The sequence below is a fragment of the Symsagittifera roscoffensis genome, chromosome 9 (assembly GCF_963678635.1).
Source record: "Symsagittifera roscoffensis chromosome 9, txSymRosc1.1, whole genome shotgun sequence".
NCBI lineage: Eukaryota > Metazoa > Xenacoelomorpha > Acoela > Convolutidae > Symsagittifera > Symsagittifera roscoffensis.
This window is the reverse complement of record NC_087070.1, coordinates 24,531,059-24,547,481: the sequence shown is the minus strand read 5'-3', so window position 1 is coordinate 24,547,481 and position 16,423 is coordinate 24,531,059. Positions and strand designations below refer to the sequence as shown.

Genomic DNA, 16,423 nt, shown 5'->3' with positions numbered 1-16,423 from the left:
GGCTCTAGATTCGTCCATACGTTTGAACTGCATGATAATCCCCAATCGTCTCTAGTTCTTCTCCTCCATTCATGTCGTAATGGTCCAGGTTGTATTTCCCGCAGGATGGATCAGTCTTCATTTCCCTGTCCTGATTTCTTCTTTTTTTCTTCCGCTAATATCGTGCACAAATTGTTTTGCTCATCTTCACTTTCTACCGATTCTTCGTCCCATTCTCCTGACTTCCAGACAAATTTTCCTCATCGCCTTCCTTCTCATTTGACAACCACTATCCGGAGTCTCGATCTACTCCAATTTCTTCAGCTTCCTCTTTAAATGGCACTCTTTTCCTTCGTAGCGTTGTTTGCTACAGTATTTCTTCCGGAATTTTCTCGACTAGTGTTTGTACCGCCTCTTTACTCCCTGGATCTCCAGCATTCATCAAGTTTTGTCACACGAGCCCAATCCCTACCCTCTCATTATTGTGACTTCTGGTTCATCAACCCTCCTGGTTGAGTCCACGGGTTTATTGTCGGCTAGTTTCTGAAGCAAGTTCATTAAGTCCTGTCCTATTGTTGCTTTTCCTTTTTCAATTTCCTCCAGATCGTAACTTTTTGCCTTCAACGTCTCTCTGAACAGGTTGTCTCTTTAGAGTTGTTGATTCCTGGAGCTCAGTGGATAATTCAGGATGATCTTCGATAGGTTTGCCCGACTTATCTAGCCATCTCGTGATTGGTAAGCTATCGTATGTTTCCTTGTCCATGAACAAGAATCCATCTTTTATTTCAGGCCTATCAGCCTCCCTCTGCTCTTGTCTCTCCTAGAATTCCTTTTTCTTGCTCAAGATTTTGGCATTTTGGTGCTTGTTCTTTGTCCTCTGCTCAATTATCATATCGTAACCATCTAGTCGTACTATCCATCTCGCGATGTAACTTTGGTCCATTGAGTACGTTTTGAGCCAAGAGAGTGCCCTGTTGTCGACCCGTATATCAAACGGATCACTGCCCAAATACGCCCTATAGTTCTACACGAAGGTGACTACCGCGACCATTTCCGCCTTGGAGGAGCCGTACTTCCTTTCCGTGTCGCTCAGGACTTTGCTTCTTATGCTATTGGTCTTAAGACGGTTTTGCCGTTCCATTATTGTTATTGGTGCAGTATGTCAGAGATTGCAACCACTGATTCGTCTGTATCTAGGATCTACATGCCTTTCTCCGTAGGCATGCCTAAAACCAGAGCTTAACACAGCTCTTTCTTTGTTTTTGAAATGATTTTTCCGCAGCGTTGTTCCGAGTGAATTTCTTGCTTTTGTTTGTCATGAGCTCCTGCATCGGGTCTGCGTAACCCTTGATGAATTATCTGATTATCTGTAGTAATTGGCAAACACAAGAAAGCTCAGCAGTTGATGCTCAGTCTTCGGTGACTTCCAAGGCAGACCTGCCTCTACCGCATCTGGGTCTGGTCGGATGCCATGTTTGTCTACCATCCTCTCGAGGTAATAGATTGAGTCTTTCAAAATCTCACATATTTTTTATTTGAGGTTTATATTTCAGCCCTGCTCTTCTCATGCATGCCAGTAATTCGTCTAGCCGCTCGATGTTGTCCTCCAGGGTTGATGTCGCAATCACCACATAATCCACATCATACATAACCAAGTTGCCGTACTTTTTCGTCACTCTTGTTAGTGCCTGAGCCATTAGTCGCTGAAATTTTGCTTTTGCGTTGCAAAGGCCAAAGTGCATCTTCTTCCATTGGAACAGTCTAATTCGCAAGCAAACCGCGTCTTGTCCCTATCTTGCTTCCTAAGTGGCACTTGCCAAAAAGCCGACCCCAGATCACGAGTTGAAAAAAATTTACATCTCCCAGTTTTGAAAGACTTTTTATCTATTCTAGGTGTGGGATAGGCATCCTTCACCGTGAAGGAGTTCAGTTATCGAGAGTCTCAACAAAATCTCAGTTTGTATCCTTTCTTTTTGGCCGTCACTACTCCACATGCCCTCGGTGATTCGGATGGTTCTATCATATGATACTCTAGTAAGGTTTCTATTTCCTTTCTACATGCATCCGATTTGTTTGGGTTCATGCGCATCGCCCCCTTCCTATGAGGTACGCCGACTCCTCCAGTTCTATCTCATGCTCAATGAAATTACAGCACACGATGTCCGCCTTATGTCTAGAAAAAACGTCCTGATTCCTATCTAGCACGTCCTTGATGGCTTCGAGCTGTTCATCCATTATCTTACCCCGTAAATGTTCAATTTCTGGTCATACCGTTTTGTCCACTTCCAAATCCTCGATCAGGGTCTTTTTCGAAAACTTGATCAGCTCGAAAGTCTAATGTACGTTTCTGACTTAAGTGACTTAATAGGACCTGATGAAAACTTTGTTTTCTTCAATCTACTCAAGATACAAATTTCGTTCTTGTGATAAGAACCATCAAGAACTTCACATTTTTTAACATTTTAAGTCATTTCATATTTATTTTTCACCGACAGCGCGTATCACAGTTTTCTCTCCATCTAGAAGGTGATTTGATTTTCAAGAATATTCAACAAGACACTGACGCAGAGGCTAATCTTGGTGATCGAGAATGATCTTCTTAAAATTGCAGCACTTTGGCTATTCGGATTCGGTACTATACATACCTGCTTGTTGTCACTTAGTCCATTAGAATTCTCCATTCTCAAATTTACTATTGCAGTCTCGTTTGCAATCAACCTCACCCTCCTATTCAAGAAAACTGGAGTTGTACTCCAATCCTCATTATCAAATTTACCGGCTTAATTACGTACTTCCTTTTCAAATTTCGAATCCTGAAGCTTGCATTGTTACAATCGTAACATCAAAACTCCTGATGAAATCTCTGACTAAAAAGAATTGGTCCGACTCATCTAAGTTCTCCACCACCAGAAAACTCATCTACAGTTTGCGGTCTCCCAGATTCAAGGCTATTATCGGTTTCCACTGACAGCCAAATTCAGAAGTCTATCAGATCTTCTTTGTCAAACCCCACTCTTTCCCATGTTTCTTTCGGCATGACGCTCAAGACAGCTCCCGTATCCAGTAGTCCTCTCAATTGGGTTTTTCTTCCGTTTATACCTAGTAATTGTGCCGATACATCTGCTTCTGCTCCCAAATGCATGGCATCTTCTTCTAGCATGGCACAATGCCCAATTGATCTCACCTTAAGTTCCTCTCGATCTACATAGATTTGACCAGCAAGATCCTCGTCACACGTTAGACTTGTCTTCGTGTAGATATTGATTTCATCTATGTTCAACATGACCTCGTGCAAATCATAGGCTTCTGGGTATCTGCTGGCTACCTTTATTGATTTTCTACCACCTCTCATGAGTAACGCTCTGAGTGCTATCGAAGGTGTCTCTGGGCTGATGGAGCGCAAATAGTCAGCATATACATCCATATGCATTGGTGTCTGGTCGCTCGGTTCGCTCAGAGTCCTCGTTACCTCATGGCCGCCGACGGTGATTATTGATATCATCCTCGCTCAATCTTTGTGATCCCGATGGGTTTTCCAGTCTCCATTTTCAAGGTGTTGCAGCTGCTCTTGACTTTCAGGTTATCGCTTCTCTCGGGTTCTAGTGCCGCTGCTGAAAAGGTCTCTTTTCTCTGCTGTCTTTCCATTTCCTGCTTCAGCCTCTGATCGCCAAGTCTTTTTTCTCGCCAAGTCTTGTTTCACTTTGTTAATAGCCTCTGCTGCCGCTTTCTCGTGGTTTTTTCCCAATGAGCTTTTTGCCGTTGCCCCCCCCCCCCCCCCCCGGCATCTCTCTCTTCGGTAACTGCATTCACCGATTTCGTGGATAACTCACCATTTGTCACGTCTTTGCTCTGCAGGTCAATCTCAGCTTGTCTATTCCTAGTGAAATGCACAGTTGCAGAGGACAGTCCATTCTGAAGTGACCTTCTTGGTTGCAGAAAAAACACCTCCTGATGATCAAGCCGCTGCAGAACTCATGTTCCTTCCTCCATCTTCTTCTGGTGCATACCCCAAGCTTTTCATCCCCTGTTTTTATGTGGCGCAACCCGCTACGTGATGATCTGCCGATCCAGAAATCGCACATGACCTCCGCTTGTCCATGTCGTCTCTTGGCTTGTACCACGTCGACCTTTGTTGTTGGCTCGACACTCGCAGATTTCTACCGTCTGAAAACGAGCACTTCTTTGATTTCATCAACATGTACTCCCTAGACTTCGGTCTCATTTTTTCTGGGTTTGGTGCGTTATCTTTAGATAGCGTATAGTACGTTGCCAACATCTTTCTCACTTCGTCACTTTTCACCCCATCATTGAATTTTGAAGCAACGCTACGGTTCCTCCAGTTTGTCGATTCCTCGGGATCGCTTTTCCTTCTCAAGCTCTCTAGATCATCCAGAAAACAATCGATCGATCGATTCATCATCTCTTTGCCTCCTTTTTCAAATCGCATCATGGCTTGGTGCCCCTTCATTCCGGATCCGAAGCGGTTCAACAGACTCGCGAAATTCTTGTCCGCGGTGTCGCGTTCTTCTTCCTCTCAGCCACCAGGCAATTCAGCGCTGTAGCCTCCAGATTGCTTAGTATCGCTGTGCAGGCATGACTTTCATCATTAAAGTTGTCCTGCTCATGATGTAGTCTCATTGCTTCAACCCAGGTATCTATGCAACCGTCCGAATCATCTTTGAACTCCTTTGGTTTCTTGAAGGTCTTTCTCGATTTGCCTCCTCGTATATCACTCGACTCTGTGTTCCTTTTGGTAAATGCTTCAAGCGTCCTGTTCATCAGTTCCCAAGTGTTTGCCCATGTCATGGCATCCGGTGTTATACTCGTATGTGCGCTTGAATCCCTTGGTTTCCTTGTCGACTTCGACACTCCTCCCTTTGGGGCCGGTTTTGTCATCCCCGATCCTATGCTGTTGTGGATCTGAGCTAAGGGTGTTGATTCTTGCTACTTGTGTTTTTGTTCCACAAAGTCCACCCTCGAGCTTGGTTGCTTCTCCAATCTTTGTGATAACGTTTCCTCTTGAGGGATAGAATTTCTCCAGAGCGCATCCAATTTGGACTGTATGGCACAAAAACTCTCCGCTTGGTCTCTACTCATGGTGTCCATTCTCGTTTCTAGACTCCATAACTCGTCGTTTACGGTCTCATACCGCCTTTTCATTTCCTCCCTATCCTTCTTGATATTCTTTTACCGATCTTTGTCAGTCGTCTCAACTCTTTCAGTCATTTGTTGTAGCTTCTCTTCAGTAGCCCTCGCTAAGTTAAAACAGTTCTCAAGGTTCTCATTCTTATCATGTCGGAGTTCTTTTCTCATTTCTTGTCGATCCTCCTTGCTGCAGTTTTGGTTTTTTGTCCATCTGCTCTTACTTAAGCATCAAGTCCCCCAACTCAATTCCGCTTTCAATTCCGCTAAGTGCTTCACTGAGTTACCCGCTGTTACCTGTTCTTTCCATTCACCAGTCTCCGTTTTTCTCGCGGAAACCATTCCAAAGGTTTTGCCTTTGTCGGTTGCTGTTGTCGCATCCTCCTTATTTTTTGGTTTCATCCCGACCATAGCTGCGATTCTCTCCGTGAAACATGTTCTTTTTGTTTGTAAATCGTCTTTTATTGTTTCCGGTTTGTTGCCAGTCATTTCGTTTCCATTGCCTAGTGGCGAGTACTCAATGGTTTTTGTTCCTTGTTCTTCGGCATTATTGTCACTTCTGTTGCTTTTCTTTCCCTTTCACCTAAGCTCTGCTCCGGCGTCTCAAGATCATCATCCGTGATGGGCGCTCTATCCTTTTTGTGTGTTTTTCTCCTTGTTACTTTGGGTGTTGACCCTTTTAACTGAAACATTTTTCTTCATTGTTCTCTGTTTTTTTTTTGTTGACAGTGTTTGCCTCTGTTGGCTTTCTGAACGATTTTGCGTTTGCCCGATTTAGCTTTTTTTCGGTAACGACACTCTAGTTTTCTAAGATCTTTATTTACACTTTCTCACTAGTTACAATTCCGGTTGTGTACAGTTGTTTAACTTAACACGTCAACAATTTAAAAGTAACCTACAATTCCCTTAGTAGTCTAACCTTTTTAAAACAATTTCAGTCTTATATATATTTAACAGTCCGATTTAAAACTTAATTTTCCTAGTTTTTATCTACTTTTCCACAAGTTATTCATGCCTCTCCCTTCCCCTATTCCCACGGTTTTGTCCATTTGTCTTTCTTTCCTAAGTTAAGTGTTTCGAGACTCAATTTACTATCCCAGGACTAAGTGTTAGGATACTTAATTTACTATACTAGGCCTAGGTGTTAGGACACTAAATTTACTATACCAGGACTAGGTGTTGGGGGACACTTAATTTACTATAACAGGACTAGATGTTGGGACACTTAATTTACTATCCCAGGACTAGGTGTTGGGACACTTAACTTCCTATTAATTTACTATAGGACTAGGTGTTGGTACACTCAATTTACTATCCCAGGGCTAGGTGTTGGTACACTTAATTTACTATAGCAGGACCAGGTATTGGAACACTTAATTTACTATAACAGGACTAGATGTTGGGACACTTAATTTACTATCCCAGGACTAGGTGTTGGGACACTTAATTTACTATTCCAGGACTAGGTGTTGAGACACTTAATTTCCTATTAATTTACTATAGGACTAGGTGTTGGTACACTCAATTTACTATCCCAGGGCTAGGTGTTGGTACACTTAATTTACTATAGCAGGACCAGGTATTGGAACACTTAATTTACTATCCCAGGATTCAAGTGCTGGGACCTTTAAATTACTATTCCAGGACTCAATTGTTGAGACCCTTAAATTATTATCCCAGGACTCAAGTGTTAGGACCCTGAAAATACTATCCCAGGACTCAAGTGTTGGGACCCATAAATAATTATCTCAGGACTCAAGTGTTGGGACACTTATTTTACTATCCCAGGATTCAAGTCTTGGGACCCTTAATTTACTATGCCAGGACTCATGTGCTGGGACCCTTAATTTACTATCCCAGGACTCAAGTGTTGGGATTCTTAAATTTTCATCTCAGGGCTCAAGTGTTGGTACCCTTAATTTACTATCCCAGTACCACCTCCGGAACTCGTGTAACATTTTCCCTTTACTGAAATTCAAATGTGGGAATACTTAATTCACTATCCCAGTACCACCTCCGGAAATCAAGTATTGGGACACTTAATTTAGTATCCCAAAGTTCCCTCAGAACCTCGTGTGAAATGCCCCCTAATCCCAGTTTTCTCGCCGAATATTAACTGAGTTTCACTGACTTTTCACAATCCAATGCAAATTGAAATGCGGCTAGTATTAGCCTTGTTATGATTGCAAATGTACCAATTTATATTCTAAGCATCTTCGTAAAATTTTAAAATCTGTTCCTATAACAATAAAAATTGAAGAAGAAAAAGTTTTTAAAATGTATATGCCTAAAATTCAATGTCGGCAAAAGCCGTTTTTCAAAAACAATTGTCTAGTTCCTGACTGTCACGCGTTTTTCCTCCCCCTTCTAACGTTATTATGGGATATTTACTTTTGGGTCTCTAAAAAAATGTCTATTTCCGATCCCCCACCCGATTCTGCCAGGTCGCCTACTTTATTTTGAGTTTCTTATCGGTTACCTTTGCGTTCCGACTCTTGTTTTGAATCTTTTGTAACTAAATTGACGATATTGATTGTATCGTTTTATAATTAGACCCCTTTTTCAAATTCCAACGACCAACCTCTATCTTAACCAGCCCCTTTCTAAGCTCCCCCTGTCTAGCCCCCCATTTAGGCTGAAAAATATCGTAAGCGCGATAGGTGCTATACTTCTAAAAAGAAAACCTGTAGAACCTTTTTCCAAGCTCTGCTCAAATGAAAAGTTTCTCAAAATTGTGGGGTGCCGCTTATTCTCCTTATTCCCTATAGTATCAAATGGATTTTAACGATTTCTGTTTGACCAAACAGCACGCCCGGTGATCCCTTCTTGCTGTTTCACTGTTCTGGTCACAATACTAGGGTTCTCTTCCCAGTGGAGTCTTTTTCTGTTTCCCGGATCCCTGTCCTTCGAACCACTTTGCCGTCCATCTTTTAACCTCTTCCAATGAAGTCTCCGAGTGGTCTTCGAAGGCTTAAGGCTATCTAAAACCCTTTCAACTCCCCGAATTCGGGCACCTGCTGCTTTTTCGCTGTTTTGATCGAAACGATCGGCCTTTTTAGAAAGTAGTATGGGCATACTATTATATAATATGAAAGTCCAATGCACCTAATCTGGAAATCAAAGCCACTGTTCTTTTTAAAATTTTTATGGTTTTTGCTATTTCTATTCTTTTACCCGTTTTTTCTGTTCTTCAGTGACCCCTCACACTCGGTTAGCTCGGCCTCGGTTAGCTAGAATGGGCATGTAGCCTGGAGCTGCGTCACGTGAGTTCGATCCCGTAGTCTTGATGTCGTTAAAGACCCAGGAGCGACATAAAAACACTATGTAACAGTCGCCTATTTATGTCACATATGAGGTTAAGAAAAACAGGCCCTATAACCATTGGCTCAAGGGTCAGGGACAAAATCTCTTGTGCTTTTGTAGCTCATTCAGTCGGAGCCAATTCGGTTCGTGGAAGACATGAGACTACAAATCGTGTTACCGCTTAAAGGCCACTACCAAAACACCCCCACTCCAGAAATAACAACGCGCCCATGGCTAGGTCTCTAAATACCTAAAACACGCGAACGCCATTAAAAACAGGGTTTGAAGCTCTAGTATTTTTAGCAGTTTTTTTAGACAGTAGACCTTTGATACATTTCAGATGGATCAATGTAAATTTCGCCTATCTCAACATAATCACATAAAATGCACTGAAGAAATTAAATTCAGTACTCACATACCAACACAACTCCAGATTCAAATAAGTAACGTAGCTAAGATAATTCTAGAAGAAGTTTGAAGTAAATAAGTTTAGCTCAAGCAGTTTTCTTCTCCGGACCCTTGGGCAGCTTCAACTGTCCACCTTCTCAGTCAAGGTTCACTCTTGCCCAATCGATTGTACTTTTTTTCCGAATTCTGTCGGGATCAAGACAACTCTGCTCGTACTGAATATTCTGGTAAAATTGCGAATAGCATTCTTACTCTAATAATTTCGGTCAATTTTTCCGCAATTATATCTCGAATCTTCTGAGGATCTTAACTTTTGATTTTCAGTTGTCGCGAGAAACTTGAGCATGACATGGTCGATTCGAATTTTTAAAAAAAATTACTTTTGGCCCCAAAATCAGGGATTAAATTTCCATATCAAGGTCCATTTTCAAGGTCAAATATGACGGACTGGGATGTTATCATTGTAAACAAGTCTTTCTCAAGGAGACAAACTATCACCTTTGCTCTTCACTATTTTTATCGAAAACCTACCTGATATTCTCAAAAGCTGTGGATGTACCTGTATTTTTTTATGCAGAAGACCTAGTGATTACATCTGGTGAGTTATACAAGGTGAAAATTGCTTTACACAAACTTGGGTTGTACTGCCAGGAGAATAATTTACAAGTTAATGTCCGAAAAACAAAGGCTATGCAATTCCGAAATGGTGGCAGGCTCAGAAATGTTGCCAGACTCCGGTATCTGGGAGAAAAAATTGAGTTCGTCAATGCGTTTTGCTACCTAGGTGTCAGCATCAGCACACAGAATGCTGCAACAGCTCATCATAAAATACGGAAAGAAAAAGGAATCCAACAAGTAAATTAACTTGCCGCCAAAGTCGATTTACAAATTATCAATTTTACAACTGTTGAGACAGTGTTGCACAGTGTTATCTTGCCACCTGCTAAATATGTTTTATCCCCTTTCATAAAAAAAAACCCGATTTTTTAAAATCGATCATTGGTTACTTTTGAAAAAGGTGGGCCAGAATCTCAAAATATACGTCAACCACACGACTGCTGGACTATTTGTTCGACCACGACTTCCTCGACTTGTTCAAATCTTAAGGAGAAGCAAGAAGTGCCATTGCTTGGTACTAATCAAACGGACTTTATCTTGAAATATGCAAATCCATTAACTGCTACATGCCAGAATCGATATGTGAATGCAGAATCTGCAACAAAAAAGTTGACACATTCGGTCAGATACTGAGAAACTGCGTAGTCGACCGAAGGACCGACAAAAATTGACTGACAGAGATCCTTCATCTGACTCCTTGACATTTATTTTACTGCTGAATCTACTTTGATACGTTAATTCAATTCAATTCAATTCAATTGTTAACAAGTTTTGCAGCCTCTCGCAATCCTTTTTTGTTCTCTGTCTTACGAGCAAAAACTGTTGTTAGGTTCGGTTGATTAGTTTCTTTTTGATTTTGTGTAACGTAAGCCTTCATTTGTTGCTGCGTATTTGTTTGTTGATTCTCTAATTAAGACACGCAGCAGCTAGCAAGGGCGGTGCGCATGAAGATAAAAGAAAAAAAAGAAAGCTTGGAAAACATTCAAAAATTATCAAACAGCCGAAAATTTAACAAATATATAACCAAACGAAATGAAGTTAGATCTGCCACGCGATCGGAGGCATCCACACGTGAAAAAGAAATAACATCAGAAGTTAAAACTAGTCCGAAAAAGTTCTGGAATTACATGCACCAAAAAGTTACCATAGGAGAATCAATCCCCGCTTTAATAAAACCATGTGGTATGCTAACTGACACAGATGACATAAAGGCAGAAGTGCTCTCAAACTTCTTTGCATCGGTTTTCACTGACGAACTCCCGGGTAACTGGGAGATCAGCCCTCCACTATCCGCCAGCATTGATGACAACCTGGAGCTAACAATGAATGACATCCGAGAAGAACTCAATCGGTTAGACACTTCAAAGTCGCCTGGACCAGACGGAACTCATCGTAGGGTCCTATTTGAATTACGAGAATTCATCTTAAAACTACTTTTGATTATTTTCCAAACCTCTTGGGAGACAAGCAAATTACCCGAAGACTGGAAGTCGGCTAACATTTCTGCAATATTCAAAAAAGATAAAAAATCGATGGCAGATAACTATAGACCAATCAGTTTAACATCAACATGTTGCAAGTTGGTCGAAAAAATTGTTCAAAAGCGTTTAATGGATCATTTCAATGAAAAAGGGCTAACAGCAAACGCATATTACGGTTTTCGATCTGGACGTTCACTGAACTTACAACTCCTGAAAGTAATTGATGACTTCACCAGGGCAATGAACAAACATGAAAATGTCGACGTGATATACTTGGACTTCAAGAAAACCTTCGATTCGGTACCACACAAAAGACTGATCGGAGTTCTGAGACAGTATGGAGTAACTGGAAGAACCTTGAACTGGATAACAGACTTTCTTTCGGGACGACAACAGAGAGTGGTAATTAACGATTCAAGATCCTCATGACACCCAGTAAAAATGGGATACCCCAGGGTTCAGTACTCGGCCCAGTGCTGTCTTTTAATTTCAACAAATGTGTTCACATGACAATAGGATCCAAGAAAATGAATATGGAGAGGAACTATAAAATCAATGGCGAAAGCATTAAAGAAGTGCAACTCGAAAAAAATTTGGGTATCTGGCTTGACAACAAACTGACATTCGAAACACACATCACTACAAAAGCCAATAAGGCAAACGGCATGATAGCAGTAGTTGAAAAAAGTTTCACTAAATTCACGAAACAAGTTTTTTTAAACATCTACAAATGCTTGATACGGTCACATCTTGAATTTGCGAACTTAATCTGGCACCCAAGGTTGATCAAGCAACAAAAGACCTTTGAAAACGTACAAAGAAGAGCAACGCGTCTAGTTAGTGGTATAAAAAATGTATTCTTTTACGAACGCCTTATATAACTGAATCTATCGTCGCTGGAATACAGAAGGAAAATAGGGGCAATGATAGAATTATATTAAATCTGCTATGGTTTTTATGATAGGAATACCACTGCGGGACTATTCGAGCGGAATGATAGGGATTCTAGAGGTAACGCATGTAAAGTAGTAGTACGTAAAGCAAATCTGGAAATGCGAAAAAAATTTTTCACGATAAGAGCACCTCTCGACTGGAACAATCTGCCACAGGAAACAGTGCAAAGCAAGACCATCGACGAATTCAAGTGGAAACTGGACAAACATTGGAAAGCGATTGGAATTGACATGTAAGAATTCCAACGGAGATAGGAAAAACTTTTGAAATGACCACAAGAGGCACTGCCTAATGGTCATAAAAAACTTGATTTGACTTGACTTGAAAATTTTAATTTTTTTTATCAATTCTTTTTAATAATTTTAAAATGCTCATAAAACAATCGCAGATGAAAGCAAATTTGCAAAAAAAAATCAATCACCGAAGCCACAATCCAAATCGCAAGGCCAATAATCGCAATCGCAGCGATACAATCGCATTCGCATCGGTATCCTTGCTTCCCTTCAGAAATGGTTACGCCCAATTTTTTTCGCAAAAACCTATGACCATGGGAACAAGCAAACTCTCGATTGTTTGACCGTTTTTTGAAACTTAAACTTATGTCAAGTCTACCCTCCACGACAATCTGCAGTGTTAGCTTCAATCAAGAGTACGAGTTGTGGAGAGCTGCAAGTACTCGGCTCCCCACAAGTACTTTTTTTGGTCTCAAAAAGTCTCCTATTTGTCTTCTTTTTGTGTTCTTGTTTGTCTGGAAGTATATAACATAGACAACTTCAGCAGTGGTAAAATCGCGGAGGGTAGACTTAAATTGAAAATTCTCTGGATGCTTTTAAACGACTTGGTTTATTCATAAAGTTTTGCCGATGTAGTTATATAGCGTTGGTATGGCCCTATCTATCCTGTGCGTGGACTGACTGATTGGTTAAAATAGTATTTGTCTGCTTACTGACAAGTGTGGGTTGTCTAAATCTGCTACGTAACTAGCGGATCCTTTTTGCATTAGCCGCTATGTACTAATTTTACTGAAAGAAGTTGTGGCTTCAGAAAAGGCTATTATTTCATAATTCGATTTTAAATAATTTGGAAAGGAATTTATTGTAAGCTCGATTTCATAATTTATTTTTATAATTCGATTTTAAAATTTAAATTAATTTATTTGTCTTTTTTTTTTATTTGCTGATTTGTAAAATTCCCACTAACCGCTTATCATGGGTTATTTCAGTCCCCTAAAGTCCAGTCAAAGTCCTTTTTTTTTACCTTTATGCTGCGTCAAGATAAGGAAAAACAACAAACAGTGTACAAGCAAAGATTGCTTAAAACCTTCAGGACTGATAAATTGGATTAGATGTGATTGTTGTTCTAGTTGGTATCATATCAGTTGTGTAAATATTTCTCTTAGCGACTCGAAGAAAACCCAATGGTTTTAGTGTCCTTTATGCGCTGATGTAAGATCTGTTAATAAAGCAACAATAGGTAATGATTTAGTGCTAGAGAATTATGTTAATACAGCCATCTCAAATGTCCGAGTACTCAAGAGAGTACCAAAAGACTCGCGTGTTCCCTTGGCGGAAAGTCTGTCGGACAAAATAAATGACATCGTCTACAATGTAGAAGATGTTACAAAGTGGCTAATTTTTTTAACGTCGTTCTTGTTTTTTTTGGAGCAACCGAAAAGAAGTGGACACAAACAGACCACAAGCATGAGCTCTCTGATAAATAAAAAAATTCGAGCAAATGACGTGTCACTTCCAAAACCCCATCCCCAAGCTTCAAGCCCGCCTCTGAGTGACCTCGAGCAGAGAATAAAGTTAATAAGTAGTAAGCTCAATGAAGGAATTGTGAAGAGAGGAATAAGGCTTGCTGCTTCGGATGACAAAATAGCTCCTTTTTCACATGATAACTATCAAAAATTGTTGTCTAAGCACCCGCAGCGAGCCAAATTTGCAGCTCCAAATCCAGAAAAGTTGGATAGTTTTTTCATAACCGATTTCGACCTATACAAAGCGATAATGTCCTTTCCAAACGGATCAGCAGCAGGCCCTGATAAAATAGTTCCTCAAATTTTTAAAGATCTTATTAGTAAGTCGAATGGCAGTGCAGGACTTAATTTTCTGAAATCGCTTACTAAGCTGATAAACTTAAGTGGAGATGGCAAAATATCCGAACCACTAAGACCTTTCTTTTTTGGCGCAAAGCTCATCGCCCTCATAAAGATAGACGGAGGGTTGAGACCGATTGCCATAGGCAACACGCTGAGACGTATCGCGTCTAAATGCGCTGGAAGCAAGGCCCTCTCCGAGCCTTGCATAATGTCAGAAGACGGAACTCAGCAAGGTGATCCTGAAGCCCCACCCCTTTTTGCGGAAACAATTCATACACTAGTCAAACAGTTGGAGTCGAAAATTAACATCTGGTTTTTAGATGATAGGAATTTAGCCGACAACTATAAGGTAGTACTCCGGGACCTTAAAACATTCTGAAATTGGAACGAAATTACGGCCTGAGCTTAAACACTGAGAAGTGTGAGCTTTGTTTTTTGGGACCGACTACTAGTACACAGTATAATTCAATTTTAACACAATTTCGAAAATTATGCCGCAAAATAAAAATAAAAACAAAAGAAGAACTCCTCATTTTAGGATCTCCAATCGGCGAACTTTGTCGAAAAGAATTGCTCGACGAAAAATTTCGGTTTTCATTGACAAACTAGATGCCCATTATGGTTTTTACCTCCTGAAAAATTGCTTTAGCATGCCAAAACTCCTATATTTTTTGCGTACAAGCCCTTGTTTTTTGCAAAATGATTTTTTGGAACGCTACGATAAATTATTAAGAAATTCGTTATGCAAGGTCACTAACGTGAAAATGGATGATAACCAGTTTTTACAAGCAGTTCTCCCAGCAGCCAAAGGTGGCTTGGGCGTTTCTTCCGCTCGTCTACTCACTTTACCCGCTTTCTTAGCCTCAGCAGTAGGAGCGAAAGATGCCTTGAGCGAAATCTTTGGTTTGGAGCATGTGGATGGTACCTATGATGATGCGCTTAAACGGTGGTTTGACCTTGGAAAAATTGAAATGGCTCCGGAAAATGAAATCCAAAAAAATTGGACGGAGCCAATTTTTGACAGCGAAATTGCAGACTTGATTTTACGACTCGAACCAACGGACGTAAAAAGGTTCAACGCGTTCCAAGATATATTTGGCTCCCAATGGTTGAACGTCATCCCAGGCAAAAATTTAGGTTAAAACTGTCGAACCAACAACTCAGAATTGCGATAACACTTCGATTAGGATCAAAAATATGCGAACGGCATAAATGCGTGTGTGGAAAAGACGTTACCGAGGATGGTTGGCATGGTCTTTCTTGCCTCAAAAGTGCAGGGAGATTCTCTAGGCATTCAAACCTGAATGCACTTATAAAGCAGAGTCTATCATCTACTCACATTCCGTCTGTTTTAGAACCACGACACCTCTACAGGACCGATCAGAAGCGACCAGACGGTTTGAGAGATGGTAAGCAGCTCTTGTGGGATGTAACGGTAGTAGACTCCTTAGCTCCTTGTAGGATTAATGCCGGGTCTGTTTGTAACCCTGGTACGGCTGCTGCTGAAGCGGAAGAGCGAAAAATTGACAAGTATAAAGATCTTGTAAATGATGGATAACTTTTTCAACCGCTAGCTTTTGAAATTCAGGGCGCGGCCGGCCTCAGCACAGAAGTTTTTTTCGAGCAAGCTTTGTAAGAACCTAAGCATATGCACTGAGGAACCCAGAGCAGGTAGCTTTTTAAAACAGAGAATCTCCCTGGCAATACAGATTGCGAACGCCGCTTGCGTGCTCGGAACAATAAATGACAAAATAACTTTCGACGAAATTTTTTACTTCTAACACTTGTATATTATATTATCTCGTGTCGATTTGCGTGTTCTTATTGAAGAAACGTAACCCGTATCGATTTTAATTGAAAAGGACTTAAACACTTGTCATTTTCTTTTATCATTATCACTTTCATATCTAGAAAATACCAACGATTTTGACTGGAATAAATGATGAAGGGACTCATGACTGTAACCGCGGTTACTATGATACTTTTGACCTTCTGATTACCTAGAAAAAAGAATTATTTCAAACTTTTCCGAATTATTTTTCATAAAGTCCATCTCATATCTGGTTTTATGGAGAATTTTCCATTTAAATTTTTCATCAAAAAATTTTTCCATTTTTTCTCATAAACTACCATCTCATATCTGGTATTAAGGAGTTTTTTTCAAGTTAAATTTTGTAGAAAAAAATCTGAGTAGAAAAAAAAGTAGAAAATGTTGAAAAGAGTGAATAAATTTGAGGAACAAAATAATGACAGGATGCCCAAAAATCTTTTCTACTTCTTTTCTTGTAACCCAATGTTTTTGTTGCATCGCAAGTATTGCGAAAATCAGCTTCGCCACTGTGTTCATTTTCATTTTTAGATTATTCTGTCAGAGCCAACGATCAATCCCAAATAATGTTTTTGAGAGCATGAATGTAATTTAATTTTAATAACATCT

General features: G+C 40.3%; 1 protein-coding gene across 1 annotated transcript in view; it reads left to right on the top strand.

The window, feature by feature from the left end:
• LOC134854912 (leucine-rich repeat-containing protein 71-like) overlaps positions 1-16,423 on the top strand; it is a 251,335-nt gene that overhangs the window by 211,214 nt on the left and 23,698 nt on the right. The gene's annotated exons all lie outside the window — the stretch shown is intronic.